Below are 18,817 nucleotides of genomic sequence, written 5' to 3' on the forward strand. Positions count from 1 at the left end.
TGGTTACTATGCTGTGAAAATACTGTTCCTGCCCTCAAGGAGTTTACATTCTACCTAGGGAGATATAATATATGCAGAGTGAGCAAATTCAAAGCATATAAAATGTAGAAGACACCTTGGAGGAAAAAAACACTGCCTTAAAATCACAGTATCTGGATATAAATTCTGCCTCTTAGGCTTACTTACTTCCCATGTGGCTTTGATCAATGTTATCTTTCCTGTATCTCCATTTTCTTTATTTGTAAAATGAGGATCTAAGTAGATAGGATCTAATGGATAGAGCTGGATATGGGATTAGAAAGATCTGAATTCAAATCCTTTTTCAGTCACTTAATAATTTGTGTTCCTGGGCACTTAACCTTTATCTCTACTTCCCTTAGCTAATCTATAAAATTGTCATGATAAGAATCATAGCACTTCTCACTCAGGGTTGCTGTTTCTCTCTCTGGGTCTCTATGTCTCTGTCTATCTCTCTCTGGTGAGAATTCCAAAGATTCTATCTGTTCAAAGAAATCTAGTTTTGAAGATTCAGCCCATAGTCAACCTTCTATGTCCCAGTTTCAGATCCTAATTTTAAAAGAATTAGTTTAGTTCATTCTTTTGCATTTTGAACTGAGATTCTTAATTTTCTTCTTTCCTGGACCCCTTTACCTGTGTAGTAAAGATTTTGTTCCCTTTCTCAAAATAATATTATAGACATATAGATATATACAAATGTATGTATACATATATACAGGCATATGTATGTATATATATATAATAAAATATATGATTACAAAAATACTAATTATATTAAAATATAGTTAACAAAATACTTTTTTTAAAAAATCAAGTTTGCAAACCTCAAATTACATATGAATCTCTGATTTAAAGGGATGAACAAGGATTTTTTTTTTTTTTTTTTTTGCCCTACCAGGCAATCACTAAAAAACAAGAAAAAGTGGTAGGTAACCCTGGCTATCAGTGGTCGTATTTGATAAAGTTATACTGCACCTACGTTAGAGACAACCACATACCAAGATTAAAATGAAAAATCTCAATGCGAACATTAGGGAAGCAGATAAAAAGATTCAGGCAATATGAGAACTGGATAAAACTGAATGGGGGATGAAAATAACCTAGAGGAATGATGGAGAGCTGAGAGGCAAGGGACCCATTGAAATCTCCAGTGACTCATTTCCAAAAGCCGTGTGTGTGTGTGTGTGTGGCCTCAAAGCAATACCAAAAAGCACTTATCAGGAGGTTTTTGTGAAATATGACTGTAGGTCCATAGAGACCTCTAAGCTTGGGGCTCAATCCATTTGAGATCAGACCTCCTGACATTCAATTAATAATAATGCTTTAGATTTATTTAATGTATTTTCCCCTTAAGGTAGCAAGCACTTTCAGGTATTTCATTTCGTTTATTCTTCTTGTCACTTAAAATTTATCAAGCACTCAGAATGTGTTCGATGCTATGGGAAATATTAGCACACCAAAGTTTCTGTCTTCTAAGAGCTTACCTTCTTAGCAGTATATCACACATATGATACATATGCAGAATATGATATAGGAACTGAATACATAGATTTGGGTACTTGCTTTAAGGTTTATAAAAGACATGGATTAGTTTAAAATAGGGGCAGAGATTTGAAAGTTCTCAACTCATCCAGTATGTCTGGGAAGGCTTTGCACGGAGGTTTGGAAAGAGGGAGGGAGGAGGAAGAGAAACTTCAACAGATTGAAGGTGGGAGAATGCTCCACATGAAACAGCATGATAGAAAGAAGGTGGTCCTGGTGAGGGACTGGGGTAAGAAGAGCCAAACACAAATTTGCTTAACTAATATAAATTGAGTGACTAGAGAAGAAGATTAAGAAAAGTAATATAAGTAGAAAAAAAAAATTGGCACAGGGCCCTGAAACCCATAATTAGGGAAATGAATCAGATGCAAAAAGGATTCATTTTAAATTTTTTTTTAAATTTTAAACTTGAATACAAAATGAGAAAAGAAAAAACACCAGATCTTAGGAAAGGATTCAACTTAATACAATAAATTTCCATTTCAAGAAAATATATACAATAAATAGCACATATTATTTTCAAAGTTGTCCACCTTTGCTTCTTTGTTGGTTTTCTTTTATTCTCTACTATGTACTTTTTATTTTATTTTTCCTTCTTCCTCCCCAGAGACTATAACTAAACGTAGATACATACATACATACATACACACACACACACACACACACACACACTCCCCTATTCATACACATACACACATACCTGTAAATAGATATCTATAAACATATACACATAAATACATATACACTCATACCCATTTATGTAAGACTATTACTGTTTTTATTTCCACCTTTCATTTTTCTCTGTGAGAATGGATAGCATATACTTTCATATGTCCAAGTCTTTCCATGTTTTTTCTAAATTAACTAGTTCATCATTTCCTATACCACAACAGTATGCCAACTCAATCACATCTTGTGTGAGAGATTGTCTATGAAAGTTTTTTCCCCCAATTTTCTGTAGTGTTTCTATTCTTGGATACTTAGATTATATTTATACAAGAAAATTTTAATTTAAAATAATTACAATGATCCCTTTTTACACTTCAACAATGTTATCCCTTATAAAATAATTTAAAGTTTGATACTTCTGAATCTACTTCCTTGACATCTTTTTTTCTGATTTCTCTGAAGTTCTTGATCCTTTGCTTTTCCAAATAAAATTTGTTATTATTTTTTCTAACTCAGTAAAGAGTTCATTTTTGAAGCCATTTTTTCAACTGACTAGTGAGAACTGTAGAAGATAATTGTCTTAAAATTACAAGTGATCCATTTGGCTATGGAGTTTGAGAGAATAAGTGTATCTTGAAGGGATATTTTAAGGCATCATTTCTCTTTATTTTCCTAAATGTTGAGACTGAATTTCAAAGAGATTAAATTGAGAAGTAGAATAGTGAAGATTGCTGTGTTAAGTGCTTTATAATTATAATCTTGTTTGATCGTCACAGCAACTGTGGGAGATAGATGCTATTTTTAATTCCCATTTTACAGTTGAGGAAATTAAGACAGATAGAGGTTAAGTGACTTACTTGCCTAGTGTAGTAAGTATATGAGGCCATATTTGATCTCAGTACTTTATCTGCTGCATCACATAGTGGGTAGTGAGTTAGGGTTATGTTTAGTAGTGAACAGAGGAGGAGTGCTAAACTTGGAGCCAAGAGATGGATTCAAATTCTATCTCAGACATTTACTAGTAAGACATTAACTCAAACATCTAGATGCAAAATCAGATGAAGACATCTATCTCAGAATTTCCAACTGGGCAAGTCTTTCAACCATTCTGAGTTGCAGTATCCTCATTTGTAAAATAGACCATTAAGAGTTCCCATTTCAAAAAAAAATCAAATGAAGTTGCATTTATAAATCACTTTACAAGCTCTCAAGCTGTCATTTCCTCAAGATCTCTAAGGTCCCAATTTCCACCTCTGTATTCCTTTCACCAGACTCCCAGATTAATGCTTTGCATAATACCCCATATCAGATCAGTAACAAAGACTGTGGCAACTAAAACCATCTGTTTGGCTTTTTTGCTGAAGAGCCTTCAAGGGTTGTTTTCCTGGTTTCCCAGAAGGCTAATGCTATCGCTCCTCTCTTCTCCATGTCGATGATGTTTCTACTCACAGAGGTCCCAGTCAAGGCGAATACGCATTTTAGCAGAGCTGCAGCTATTTAATCTCTATATTCCCCTTAGTGTTTCCCCCAACATCCTTTGTTAAGGGAAGGGGAAAAGCAAATTATTTTACTTTCTTGCTTTAGCCTATTTCTGGTGAGTTTAGTCCTCCAGAGCACTACCAGATCATTGTGTGGTCATGATAATGTTGTTCACTCACTATTACTCATAAGGAGAGACAGAGAGGCTTGATAGAATGTAGAGAGTCCAGGAATGAGTCTGCTATCTGGGCACCAGTTAATTTTGTGAATATTGAGTCCAGAACATTGAACAATAGGTTCAAAACCTATTTGAACTTAACAATTATCAACAAATAAATATTTCAATGGACAAAGGGCAAAAAGGAGAGAAACTAAAATATGCTAACATAGTTTGTTTTTTAAAAATATATACAGGGTGTCCTAAAAGTCTTAGGGCAATGAAATTTAACAAGGTAGTAACAAATTTTCCTTTTCTGTACTTCTTTTTTTGTTTTTCTACAATTAAAAAAAAATTATTTATGCTCTCTATTTTTCTTTTCTTTTCTATCACTACCCTCCAACTCCTTACCCAACTATAGGATGCAGTGGATAGAGTACCAAGATCTCATCTGGCCTAAGACACTTACTAGCTTGTGTGACTCTAGACAAGTCACAACTTCTATCTGCCTCAGTTTATTCAGCTGTAAAATAGGAATTAAAAATAGTACCTACCTTCCATGGTTGTTTTGAAGATCAAATGAGATAATAATGAAGCACCTAGCATAGTAGCTGGTATATAGAATGCAATATATATTTGTCAGTTTTTATTATTGTTGATATTATTATCCCTCCAAATAAAAGCACTCTAAGGAACAATTATGTATAGTCAAGCAAAACATCTCAGCCCCTAAATTATATCTGAGAAGGCTAATTCTACACCTCTTTGACAGGTCCACTCTTTAGAAAGCATCCATCAGTTGCCTATTCTGTATAAGGTCTTGCAATGTTCTGATCCATATCTTTGTAGCCAATCTGGAAACATTTATTAAATGCCTACTATGTACTAGGCACTGTGCTAAGAGCAGTGATGTAGGGATGCCAGCAGGTGAAATTCCAGATGCCTTCAAGTTCTTATTTCAAGGGTAACAAGAAATTGAATACTTATTGTTTCCAATAAATCCTAAATGGAACATGAATAAATTGAGGCACAGAGGAATAATATTTGAGGTTTTCTCTTTGTAGTGTCACATTTTTCCTTTCTGGCAGAATTAAAGAGATAGAGGAAGGCCTTCTTCTGGAGCTTGAGGTATTTGTATAGTTGTAACACAATTTTATTATCTTTGTTATTGGAGCTGCTTTGTTTACCACTGGGGCAGGAAACCACATTGGTGTGGACAGTTCTGAGTTAGAATTACAAGGAGATGATTAATTACTGGGGTATCTTGGTTCCTCTAGTCACAGATGTTTTGCTCTTTTCCGTTTTATGGGGACCTTTAATCTCTTCTTTACAGGAAATCACTCCTCATCTTTCCTTCTCTCCCTCTCCATTCTTTCACACTCATGTTTCCCCCAAAACTACCTACACAGCTGTTACCTCCCTCATGTCCAAGACGTGACAAAAGAAAAAGGTGTTTTCATCTCATGGTTAATTTTCTGCACTCTGGATAAAACCAGAAAGCACTATAGAAACACCAAGTATTTGAAGAAATGTCTGTTTTCTGAGCTGATTTCTCACTCTGACCTCCCAACCACTCCCAAGGTTTTCCACTGTGACATAAACACTGGATGGTTAGGTTACAATGGGTGAAAAATATAGGCCCAAAGGACTGGAGGAATGGGGAGATGGGAAGGGAAGTAGGTCTTTGTCCTCCTTTATTTTCTTCTTATTCTTTTCTCTTCCTATTCTAGGTTCATATACATTGTTGAGAAACATTTAGTTTTACTAACAGGATCTGGGTAATGGGATATCATCACATAAAGACACTCTTTAGGTGATTATTAAGAGAAAAAAAAGGCTCTATATTTTCCCCTTTCTAGAAATAATGCAGAATGCAAAAGCCCAAAACAAATTCTCTATCCCTACATTTTCATGGATTCTTCCCATCAAGAAATGTATGATATATTATTGAGACTGTATAAAAATCTGTTCCAGGAAACACAGTAAACTTTTGGCCCACATAGGGAAAAATTGAATTTAAAGAAATTCAGCTTCCCAAAGAAGAAAGCAAGATTTGGCTATAAAGTGAAACTGAGGTATTGTGGGGAAAGGAGCAGATTTGGAATCAATTTACCTGGATTTGAGTCTTGACTGCTGCTTACTAGCTATGTGAACTTGGTTAGGCTGTTTAACCTCTCAAAGACAGTTTCCTCATCTGTGAAATGAAGATGATAGTATTTGCCCTGTTTTTCTCCCAAGGGTTATTATAAGACCCAAAGGAGGCAATTTATTTTTTTTTTTTTGCCTTTTCACTCTTGTTTGTTTATTCTCACTTACCTTACTTTTCTTTTTTTATTTACAAGATATATGCATGAGTAATTTTTTAGTATTGACAAATTGCAAAATCTTTTGTCAAAGCAGGCAATTTATGTTAAACATTTTAGTAACCTTCAAGTACTCAGTTATTAGTACAGCCATTACTATAAGAGCCATAGGTTCCTAGAGAAATAGATGGCTCTCAACATTTTTCTCACCAGCAGGCATCCATCTTACATGGGGACTGACTGCTATAATGGAGGAAGGATAGGAAAAGGGCAACTCCATAATAAAACAAGAATCTGCTCCATCCCTGCATATGTGAAATACAGTTGAGGGCAATCCACTTCTAGTGTCTAGCATAGTGCTTATCCTCTAGTAAACATTTAATAAGCATTGATTTATTTATCCAGTATGAATCTCTTGGTCCTCTTCAAGAATGAAGGATAAACAACAACAATAAAAACTGTGGATTGATTTATTTATCCTCTCTGTATCATTTGGTTTATACATATCCTTCAGCAAATTTAATTCGACAAAAGTATTGATGTCATATTATGTTCAGGTACTAAATTAGATGCAAAAGATATGAAGATTAAAAATAACGGCATCATTCTTAACCTCAAGGAGCTTACAGTCTATTATAGGGACTAAAACATTTACATACAATTCTATAAATTAAAATGTCCCAAGTTTATAGCAGATATCAAATAATGAGGCATGACAGATTTGGAAAAGGAAAAATCTCTTTCCCCTTGAGGAATGTAGAGGAGTCTCTTAGAAAGCGAAAACCCAATTGGAACCTTAACTTGTGCTTTGAAAGAAGGGAAGGATGTCAATAGTTAGAAGTGTAGATAGTGTCTGTTCTAGGCACTGGGGTTGTGATATGCAAATGCCCAATGGCAGAGGGGCATGTCGAGATCATAGCTAGTTTAACTGGAGCACAATGTGCCTGGAGGGAAATAATATGAAAAAAAGATCAGAAAAGCAGATCAGAACCAGATTAGAAAGACCAGTAAAGAGTTTGTATTTTATCCTGAATATAATAGGGAATTATCAAAAGTTTGTGTGAAAAACATGATGTGATTGTATATTTTTCTTAGCAGAAGGAAAATATTCATTGTTCTTCTTTTCCCTTATAAAATAGAGTTCACTGTGATAAACTGAAAACCAGTATTACTGGTACTACCACATAACATAATGCATAGAATAATATCTAAAATGAGAAAAGCATAAGAATAAGTTCAAATCCTGCTAAAGCATATAGCTGTATGATCCTAAGCAAATTGCTTAACTTTTTCAACAATAATTTCCTCATTTGTAAAATGGGGATAATAACACCATCTACCTCACAGGATTATTGTGAGGATCAAAGGAAATAGATCTAGTTATAACATTTGATATATAAATATATGGAGAATATGTAACATATATGTATATATATATATATATGTATACATATATATATAGTGTGTGTGTGGAGAAAGAGTACCTGAGGTATTACATAGACATTTATTATCAGCACACATTGAAGCAGCTCCAGTGGCTAGAAATATGTGGGTACCAAGAAGTATGTAGAAGTGGTAATGCTTTTCTCAGTTTTTATTTTATTTCTTCTAAGGAAAATATAGTTTAGTTCTTTAAGGTTATTTTCATGATCATCTCTCTATCAATAAAAGTCTTAAATAGGAAAATAAAAAGGGTGGGGGTAGTTGGTCAGAAAAATGAATATATTTTTTTTTCCTTTAACAAACGTCTCTCACTTGAATGGAGTTAAAACTAGCCCATTCAAAACTTGGGCCCTATTAAAATATTTGGCAAAACACTGAGTTCCTACAAACATTCTCAGTGCCATGAATGTACATGAGCACACACAGCTTTCCCAGAATCCACAGTAGGCTGAGTCCCTCATATCCTCTACCTAGAGGAAAATCTCCCCCAAGACTGGATTTGCAGTTCTCAATATTCTCCACAGCTGCCATTTGCTTAATCTGGGTGACATCCAATTCCTCTCTCAGTAGAGAATCATGCATTTCATTTCCCTTCTCAGGCAATGTTTCCCAAATTATATAAACTAACATTTTCAATAGTGGAGAGATTTTTATCCTGAATATAATCCACAGAGAAAAAATAATTTTGTGCTAGTTGGTCTGAATTAATTAATGTGAAAAATTAATGTCCTTCAAAAAAGAAATTGACATCTTACCAAGATGAAAAATTCCAACCACTAAGTCAAATTAGTATGAAATATGGAACCTATGAAATTCTGGTGTGTGCTAAACGTTACCAGAATTCTTTAGCCATCTTTACTTTGGCCCTATTGAATGAAGAAATCACAGCATCAGAATTTTGCCCATTCCAGTGCCATTTTTTTCTGTATGAACCAGGGATTTCATTAGCACTCAGATCTCTTGGTAAGGAAACTCCCTCTATCAATGCAAATTGGTAACTATAGTCTTACCAAGTTTCTTGAAAGAATTATGGATATATAGTCAGTATATAGTAAAGGCAAGATTTAAAGGTAGCCCTTCCTGATTCTCTAAAAATATGAGCTTTTAATGAAGAAAGAAATTTGACTGGTGAATATTTGACCACCATGGACCTAAGACTCTACTGTTTGGTGAGTTCTTAAGGTAGAAAGAATCACATATTTCTAACCTTAAATATTCTTGCCAATAGGACTTTCAGCATTCTACTTTCATTCAGAAATAATAAATAAGATCTTCATACTGGAGCAAATCTGAAATGAGAGAATGTTCAAAGAGAAAGAAATTTATTCTAGTGCTCCATTCATCTATATTCTCTTTACTGATATTAATAATTCCTTTGTATAAAAAATACTACTCTATCAATGTTTCTGTTCAGTTGCAATCTTGCCAAGAGATTAACAAAACTTTTATTGACTCCACCTGGTGTCCCTTCATTCTCAAGTCAAGTTATTTTTTGGTCCTCATTTCACCAAGAAAAAAGAATATCAAAATCATTCTGACAGCATGAAAAGTTCCTTCAAATCAACTTTTCAAGGAAAAAAAAATCACTTGGGAGAGAAGACCTTGAAATGGCACTTAAGACCATGGGACACAAAGTACTCATGACTGGAGTCAGAGAGGAAGAGAGTCACAGTGTACCGATGTCAAACATTCAGCCTCCAACTCTCCCACTGAACTAAATTAAAATATAACTGGAAAATAGTTAACTAACTAAATTAAATATAATAAGACATAGATAATATTACATATTAAGTCTAAGTCAATATGCTGCTCACAGGAATCTATATTTACTAATGACCCCAATTTCTATTTGAGTTTAGCATTTTTCATACAAATACCTCTCCCTCCCTCAAAACAAACCTCAATCTCTATGGGTAGAGATAGTAGGACACAAGGTGGAGTTCACCTCAAGGGCTTCTTCCAGGATTGGGATAGAAGCAAGAAGTCCATTTGGTAATTTCCTCTTTTAACTAATTTTTCTTATATGATACTGTGGCTGGAGAAGCAGTTTAGGAATCTAAAAGATTGGGTTTAAAAGACTTTGGGTTGTGAGACCTTGGAGAAGATATTTCCCCTTTTAATGACCCCAGAATACTATCTGACCATAAATTGCAGAGAATAGACCAATCTGCATTGATAAAGGAAATTTCCTTATTGAGAGTTCCTTTTACCAAAGAAAACATATAACTGGAACAAAACAAAATCTTGCTAACAAATTTCAATACTTTTTACATACAGAAAGAAAACTCAGGCCACTTTAATGAAGGCACCTAGAGACAATGCCCTCGTTATGTTGCTAGAGGCATCTCTCTTGGGAGAACCTTAATTATTCTTTAACAAGCATAGCTTTCCATGAAAACCAAACTTCCAGAACTACAAAGAGAAGATTATGCTTTAGGATACTTACTAAGCCAAATTCTCCTTTAGGCACTAATCATATAGTTTGATTTTTTCCCCCTTTCCTTTTCTTTGATTGTAAGAATGAAGGTGACCTTTCTTGTAAATCTTATATACAGATTGCAGACATACTCATCAACCCCAAATCAGGTCCAAAGGAAATGTAATTATCTCTGACTCCCTTTTGTTCCCCTTTAGATATACTTTTGTGGAATTTTTACATAATAGTTTAACTCTGAGGCTTTTCTACAGATGGATTTATATATCTTCTTAGCCAGAAAAATTGTTATTGAGCAGTATGTGGAAGTAGAAGGACAGTGGTAAATAGAGGTAAGGAAAAATATGCAAATGTTGTACACTGGATTCCAGGCAAATTAGAAAAGTTATATGGAATAACATATTAATATAACTAAGCAGTAGATCTAGTCCTAATGTGAGCCAGTTAATTTTGCTTGATTTTATGGTCATAGACGTGAGAAATTCCTAGATCTAGTCAGGCATCATATAGCTATGTGTTCCTGAGGAATAGCTGGTATCCCACTGGAAAAACTGGAGAAATCAGTATCCTTCTCTATTTTCATGTATTCATCCCTGAAGAATAGATAGCTCAAAATCTGTCATACTGATGCTGAATTGATCACTATATGGGGGAGATCAGGAATCAGTAATGAGATAAGCACTATCAACATGTTTAAGCTTTGTTATCACAGGGCAATTTTGGAAATCATATTGACATTCACTATAGGAATTCTTGCTTAAACAGGGGTCTGTGCTTGGCACCTAAATTATTTAACATATTTTTGGCTAGACCAAATGAGATAATATTTGCAAATATTGGCACAGTGTCTGTTACATAGTAGGTGCTGAATAAATGTTTGTTTCCTTCCTTTTCCTTTCTGCTTTTCAGGCATGTTACAGATTTCTCCATCACTTATCACTTTGACTAGAAGTCTTCTGAGGACATTCCATTTGCAATTCTGTGAATTTTATGTTAGAGGAAGTAGGAGGATTTAGCTTGGAAAGGGAAGACTTGGGGAGAACAAAACTATGGTTTCCAAATATCTAAAAGTTGTCACATCATGGATTTTTTTTGTTAATTTGTTTTGGTTGGCTTCAAGAGGCAGAATTAAGATAAATGTGTAAGAATTACAGGAAGCAATATTTTTGCTCAATTTTACAGGAATTTACAGGAAAATGTCTTAAAATGTTAGCTGTCCAAAAAGAGGAATTGGCTGCCTTTGGATTTAATGAGCTCTCTTTTACTGAAGACCTGTACAGAAAGGCTGGATGATTACTTGTCAGGGATGTAGTATGAGTTTAACTAGATGACCTCTGTATCACATTAATATAATAATGGCTAGCTTTTAGATAGTACTTTGAGGTTTACAAAATAGTTAACATAATTTATCTCATTTAATTCTTAGACACTATGAGGTAGATGCTATTATTATCCCATTTTATAAGTGAGGAAGGTTAGATGTAGTACACATATCTATAATCCCTACTACTGGGGGAGGCTTAGACTAATGGATCACTTGAGCTCAGAAGTTTGCAGCTGCAGTGGGGATGAAACCAATCAGGTGTCCACATCAAGTGCATCACTAAGAAGATGAACTCCAAGGATGCTATTAACTAGCTCATGATGGAAATGGAGCAGATCAAAGTTTCTGTCACTGTGGGAGTGGGAGTACACCTGTGCATAACCATTCTACTTGGATAAGATAGGAAGAACCAGTCTTAATCTATCAATCAATGGATAAATGAATGAATCAATTACAAATGAATGAACTAAAGCTGAGAAAGGTTAAGTAGTTTGGCCTGAATCACATAACAAATAAATACCCAAAGCAAAATTTAATCTCAGGCCTCCCTTACCGGGTCCAACAATCTATCCACTGCTCCATCTAGCTACTCTTAAGTGTACCATATTGCCCTCTATCTTAATAATTATTTAAGTTGTTTTAGTAAGCTTTTTTAAACTTATAAAATATTACCTTGTAAAGGTAATAATGTATCTGATTCAAGATTTGATGTGGACAAAGAATACAAACTTTTTTCACCTTTAGTTGTGATGTATCCCCAGGAGTTATACCTCAAAAGACTACTTTAAAGCAAATTCTTCTGCTGATTTTACCACTGTCAAATCAACCTAGGAAGAATATTTTCAAAGTTGTTAAATATGACAGTGCCACATAGTGCCATTCCATCTGTGCTTTGTACATTGTACTTCAGAACTTATTTTCTCCTACCCACTGACCTTAATTAGCAGAAATCACCTTTGATCTCTCTGGTTCCTAGAAAAATTTGACTCTTCTGATAAAAAATAAACAAAATTTAGCCATCAATAGTATAGTAATCAAGATAAATTCTTAAAGGTCTTATAATATTATACCTGGAATAGAATAAAAATGTAAAAAGTGTTTTTTATTAATTCTGTTAATTAATCTAGATGGAAATCTTAAAGAAAAGTCTTTAAATATTATCTCATTAAAAGTTCAGCTTGACTGACTTCTTTTGCTAGACTTAAGAGTTTTGAGAAACTTTTTATATCTTTCTGTCTAGTTTATGTCCTCTAAGAATTTATAGCACCTTTCTTCCCACACCATTCTTTCATTGACTCTTTGCAAGAGTTTGATTTGGTTGTCCAAATTATAAATAATAAAACATTTATATTGGAATTTATGTTTCATAAAGCATATCCTCAGAGCCATATGTAATATGAATATTACTGAATTTTTCAGATGGAGAAACTGAGACTCAGCAAGATGAAGTAAACAGTATAACATAAACTAATGTCAAAACTCAGATTTGAATCTACCCCCAAAGGCCATACTATGGTTACTACCCCACAGTGTTTTCAAATAACACTTTTAATTCAATTATCAAACTTGTATTGAGTACCTGCTATGAACAACAGACACTATTAGGTACAAGGACCTCACATCTACACACCTAAGTAAATACAAGATAATTTGTGAAAGAAAAGAGTGTCCCAAACCAAATAGATCAGAAAAAAACTTCTTATGGGAGGAAAGTACCAGTTCAAAAAACAGCCAAGAATGCTCAGCGGCATTAAGGAGGGAATAGATGAGAAAGGATTCATTCAAAAGCACTGAGATGGGAAGTTGAATGTCTTATTCAGGAAACAGCTGTAGTAGGATTGTTTGGTCAGAAAACAGAGTTCATGAAGGAGAGTAAAACAAGCCTAGAAAAATAGGTAAGAGACAGATTTCAAAGGGTTTAAAAATGCTGAACTGAAAAATTTCAACAAGGATACAATGAAGATTTTGAGCATGAAAGTGACAGAGTCCAACCAGCATCTTAGGAATCTTGAGTAGCTGTGAGGAAGATAAACTAGAAAGAGGGGATGTCTACAAACAAGGAAGCTAGATAGCAATCAAAAAATGCAAAATATAATGTGGAAATAAAGTCAATAAAATTAGAAACTGATTCACCATGAAAGAAGAAGAAGAGATAAAAGTCAAAGATGTCTCTAGGGTTATATGACTTGGTTCCTAGAAGAAGGGTAGTACCTTCATAAATGAAATAAGAAAATTTAGAGATAGATGTATTTATGGAGAATGGGATGAGTTCTTTTTTAAAAAGCTTTTTATTTACAAAACATATGCATGGGTAATTTTTCCAACATTGATCCTTGCAAAACCTTTTGTTCCAAATTTTCCCCTCCTTCCCTTCATCCCCTCCTCTATCTGGCAGATAGTCCGATACAAGTTAAATGTCTTAAAATACATGTTAAATCCAATATATGTATACAGATTTTTATAGAGTTATCTTTCTGCACAAGAAAAATCAGATCAAGAAGGAAGAAAAAGAAAAACTGAGAAAGAAAACAAAATGCAAGCAAACAACAATAGAAAGAGTGAGAATGCTGTGTTGTGTTCCATACTCTGTTCCCATGGTTCCCTTTTTGGGTGTAGATGGCTCTTTTCATCACTGAACAAGTAGAAGTAATTTCAATCAACTCATTGTTGAAGAGAGCCACATCCATCAGAATTGATCATTCTATAGTTTTGTTGTTGAAGTGTATAATAATCTCCTGGTTTTACTCACTTCACTTAGCCTCAGATCATATCTCTTCAGGCCTCTCAGAAACCATCCTGCTGATCGTTCCTTACAGAACAATAATATGCCATAGCACTCATAATTTATTCAGCCATTCTCCAATTGATGGGCATCCATTAAATTTCCAGTTTCTTGCCACTACAAAAAGGACTGCCACAAACGTTTTTGCACATGTGGGTCCCTTTCCCTCCTTTAAGATCTCTTTGGGATACAGGTCCAGTTGTTAACACTGCTGCATCAAAGGGTATGCACAGTTTGATAACTTTTTCAGCATAGTTCCAAATTGCTCCCTAGAATGGCTGGATCTGTTCACAGGTCCACCAACAATGTATCAGTATCCCAGTTTTCCCAAATCCCCTCCAACATTCGTCATTATCATTTCCTGTCATCTTAGCCAATCTGACAAGTGTGTAGTGGTATCGATGAGTTCTTTTTTTTGGACATGTTGATTTAAATATATGAATTTGGAAATCATCCATCTAAAAATGTCCCTTGAACATATAATAACTTTTGAGATCATTGAGAGAAAATACTGAAAATGAATAAGAAAGAGGCCAGGACAGACCTTAGATGACACACACATTAGCAAGTAGGATATGAATGATGAAATAGGAATGGTCATGGCCAATAAGGTAAAAAAAATTGTGTCCAGAAAGGGATGGTCAACATATTCAAAAGCTGCAGTAAGGTCAAAAGACTAAGGGATGAGAAAACAAAAAAATCGAGATTTTAATAATCTTGAAAAGCAGTTTCAGTAGAATGGTAGATTTGGTGGCCAGCTTACCAAAAAAAAAAGTGACTGGAAGGTAAGGAAAGAGTGAAAGATATTTTTTCTAAGGGTTTGTAATAAAAAGGGTTTTGCTGTTGGTAATATTTAGAAATGATGTCAATTTATGTGAGTTTATTTTATATCCTGCAACTTTGCTGAAGTTGTTTTATTTCAACTGGTTTTTATACTATCATATCATCTGCAAAGAGTTATAGTTTTGTTTCCTCCTTGTACATTCTAATTCCTTTAATTTCCATTTCTTGTATTATTATTATCACTAGCATTTCTAGTACAATATTGAATAATAGTAGAGTTAATCATTTTTCTGGGATTTTAATAGGAATGGTTGCATTTTGTCAGAAACTTTTTTGGCATCTATTGAGTAATCATATGATTTCAGTTAGTTTTGTTATTGATATGATCACTTATGCTGATATTTTCCCTAACATTGAACCAGTCTTGTATTCATAGTATAAATTCCAGAGGGTCATAATGTGTGATCTTTGTGATATACTGCTAAAATCTTGCTAGTACTTTATTTTAAAAAAAATTTTTTTGTATCAATATTCGTTAGAGAATCTGGTGTACAGTTTTCTCTGTTTTTGCTCTTCCTGGTTTTGTACCATATTTGTATTGTAAAATGAATTTGGCAGGACTCCTTTTTTTGCCTAGTTTTCCAAATAGTTTATATAATATTGGAATTATTCTTTAAGTGTATGGTATCATTCACCTGTGAATCCTTCTGGTCCTGGGAATGGCTTGTTCATGTTTGTTTCTAAAACATTATTTGAGTATTCTATTTCCCTTTCTTTAATCTGGACAATTTTTTGTAAATATTTTTTTAAATTTCACTTAGATTGTTAGATATTTGGGCAAAATAACTACTAACAATAGCTTTAATTTTTCTCTTTATTGGTGGGGAATTCATTCTTTTCATTTTTGATAGTAGTAATTTGGTTTTCTTCTTTTTTAAAATCAAGTTAATCAATGGTTTATCTATTTTGGGGGGGGGGGGGTTCCATAAAACCAGGTCCTAGTTTTATTAATTAGTTGAATAGTTTTCTTTCAGTTTTATTAATCTCTCCTTCAATTTTCTGAATTTCCAATTTGTTGTTTAATTGGGGGTTTTTAACTTATCAGATTTTTTTTTAGTTTCATGCTTCATTCATTGATCTGTTCTTTCCTGTTTTATTGATGTAAGCATTTAGAGATATATCATTTCCCTAAATACTGTTTTTGCTGCACCCCATAAGTTTTGGTATATTGTCTCATTATTATCATTCTCTTTAATGAAATTATTATTTCTATGATCTGTTCTTTGATTCACTAATTTTTTAGGATTAGATAATTTAGTTTCTAATAATTTTTTAATCTATATTTCCACAGCCCTTTATCTAATGTAACTTTTATCACATTATTTTCTGAGAGGGATGCTTTTAACATCTCTACTTTTCTGCATTTGGTTGTGAGGTTTTTAATGCCCTAATATATGATCAATTTTGGGGTAGGTGCTTCCAGCTCATTTTGTAGAAAAGGAAACTGAGGCAAACAGGGTTGAGTGACTTGCCCAATGTCATACAGCTGGTGTTTAAAGCCAGATTTGAACTCAAAATGATCTGAAAAATTTTCAAATTACAAAACTGTATTTGCTCAGGCAAAGATTTGGGATAGCTCATAGGATCAGATATTTATAAAAAAAAAAACCAATCCCAAACTTTTAGAGATGAGAAAGTTAAGACTAAGAGAGAAGAGTGGGTTGCCCAAGATTTCTTGCTAATTTCAGCCTGGCACTCTATCTATTGCACTATCTATTGTATCATCTATCTTTCTCTTTATCTATTTATCTGTCTGTCTGTCTGTCTACCAATCTGCCAATCTCTTTAATGTATACCTTGTACCCATATATATAATATATATTTATATACTGTGCACATATATCTTATATATCTATATAGCTTGTATTGACAAAAATTGTGTATATTGATATACACATTATAGATTCATTACATAATTATCTGTATCTTGTGTCTATATAGTTTTGTTTGATCTGCTCCATTCATGTAAATGAAAGATAATTTTTTATTTATTATTTTTTAAATATTTGATTTTTTCCCAATACATACAAAAAATTGTATATACTTTTGTTTGACCTGCTCCATTCATGTAAATGAGAGATATTTACTTATTTATTTATTTTCATAGTATTTTATGTTTTTCCAAATACATGCAAAAATAGTTTTCATCATTCACTTTTGCAAAATGTTGTATTCCAAATTTTTCTTCCTTTATCTCCCCTGCCCTTCTCTTCAAGATAGGAAGCAATCTGATATAGGTTAAACCTCTTTAATTCCTCTATACATATTTTTAAAAAACACAAGAAAGAAAAAACAAGCAAACAAATAACTATAAAGGGGGAAAGATTATGTTTAGATCCCCATTCAGTCTCCATAGCACTCTCTTTGGATGTGGATAGATAGCACTTTTATTACTAATCTTTTGGAATTGCTTTGAATCACCTTAAATGAGAGGTAATTTCTGCAGGAAAACATGATGTGAAGCATAAAATGCCCTAATAAATAGTGACTGCCTTATGGAATAATAATATGGCTTTTTCATAAAAAGACAGACCTTTATGAAGTATTAAATTAAGCTGATGATGTGAGTGATTTTAATTTCTCCATGTTGCCCATTCCTTCCACCTACAGATTAAGATCCCACATGTTATTATGGGATGTGTTTGATCTGAAGAAATTTATTGAGATGTGTTAAGAACAAACACTGGTGGGTTGGGTGACATAAAATGATAGGGAATCACTACCTAAAAAATGTCTTCCTGGGTACTAGCATTTGCTCTGTCAGATCTGTCAAAAAGGTGGTGATTATAAGTGCTGAGTAAAAGAGCCCAGTTCTGAGTAGGTGGTGACATCCATCAGTCAGCAAGTATTATGCACAAGATAGTCCCTACCCTCAAGAAGTTTACATTGTCCTAAAATTAACTAAATGTGAGGGGTTTCCTCAGAAAAGAGGTAATCATTACAAATTTAAAAAGCATAGTCAGAGAGATCATTGTCAAACTTGTCAATTAATGAATTGCTGTCTCCTATGTGGAACAGTGTTCTCAAGTACTAAACAATTAGTGTCTCAAGGGCATCTGACATTTCATAGCTGAACACAGATGCAGCCCCAGACAATGAAGCAGCTGTATCAGAAGCAGCCGTTTCTGTTCATCATGATGTATTGGCCCAGACTCACCAACTCAGAAGGCAATAAGTATTGAATATAAATGCAGTAGGAGTTCAGAGTCAATATTAATCAAAGTGGAATGAAATTTGCTCTGGGCCTTCAAGAGTGGAGAGCATTTCAGGAGGCACAGAAGGGCAAGGAAGGCATAGAAGCAGCATGGTATGGTGGATGGAGTCAGCGCTCTGAGTTTAAATCCCATTGTGGTGGTTTGTTAAGTCATTTTCAGTCATTTCTAACTCTTCATGACCTCATTTAGTTTTTTCTTGGCAAAGATACCAGAATGGTTTTCCATTTTCTTCTTTAGCTCATTTTATAGATGAGGAAATTAAGGCAGAGTTAAATGACTTGCTCAGGGTCACAAAATAAATGTCTGTGGACAGATTTGAACTCAAATCGTCTTGACTCTAGGCCCAATGCTCTATCCTCTGGGCCACTTAGCTGTCACATAAATTCTGCCTATCTTTAATATTTATTAGCCATTTAATTTTTTTTTGAATCTTAAGTTTCCTGATCTGTAAAAGAAGGATAATAATATTTGGAATAAATACCTCATAGGACTATTATACAGAAAAGGAGATGTATATAAAGTTTATTGGAATCTTTAAAGCATTATAGAAATATCACCTGGGTTTAGCATTATTTATCCTAGAGTCTTTCAAGTGAGTACATTATTCC

The 18,817-nt window shown here is 33.8% G+C and overlaps 1 protein-coding gene across 2 annotated transcripts in view; it reads left to right on the forward strand.

Annotated features, from left to right (window-relative positions):
* GPC6 (glypican 6) overlaps positions 1-18,817 on the forward strand; it is a 1,223,594-nt gene that overhangs the window by 1,131,200 nt on the left and 73,577 nt on the right. The gene's annotated exons all lie outside the window — the stretch shown is intronic.

This window comes from Sarcophilus harrisii, chromosome 3, assembly GCF_902635505.1.
Source record: "Sarcophilus harrisii chromosome 3, mSarHar1.11, whole genome shotgun sequence".
Taxonomy (NCBI): Eukaryota; Metazoa; Chordata; class Mammalia; order Dasyuromorphia; family Dasyuridae; genus Sarcophilus; species Sarcophilus harrisii.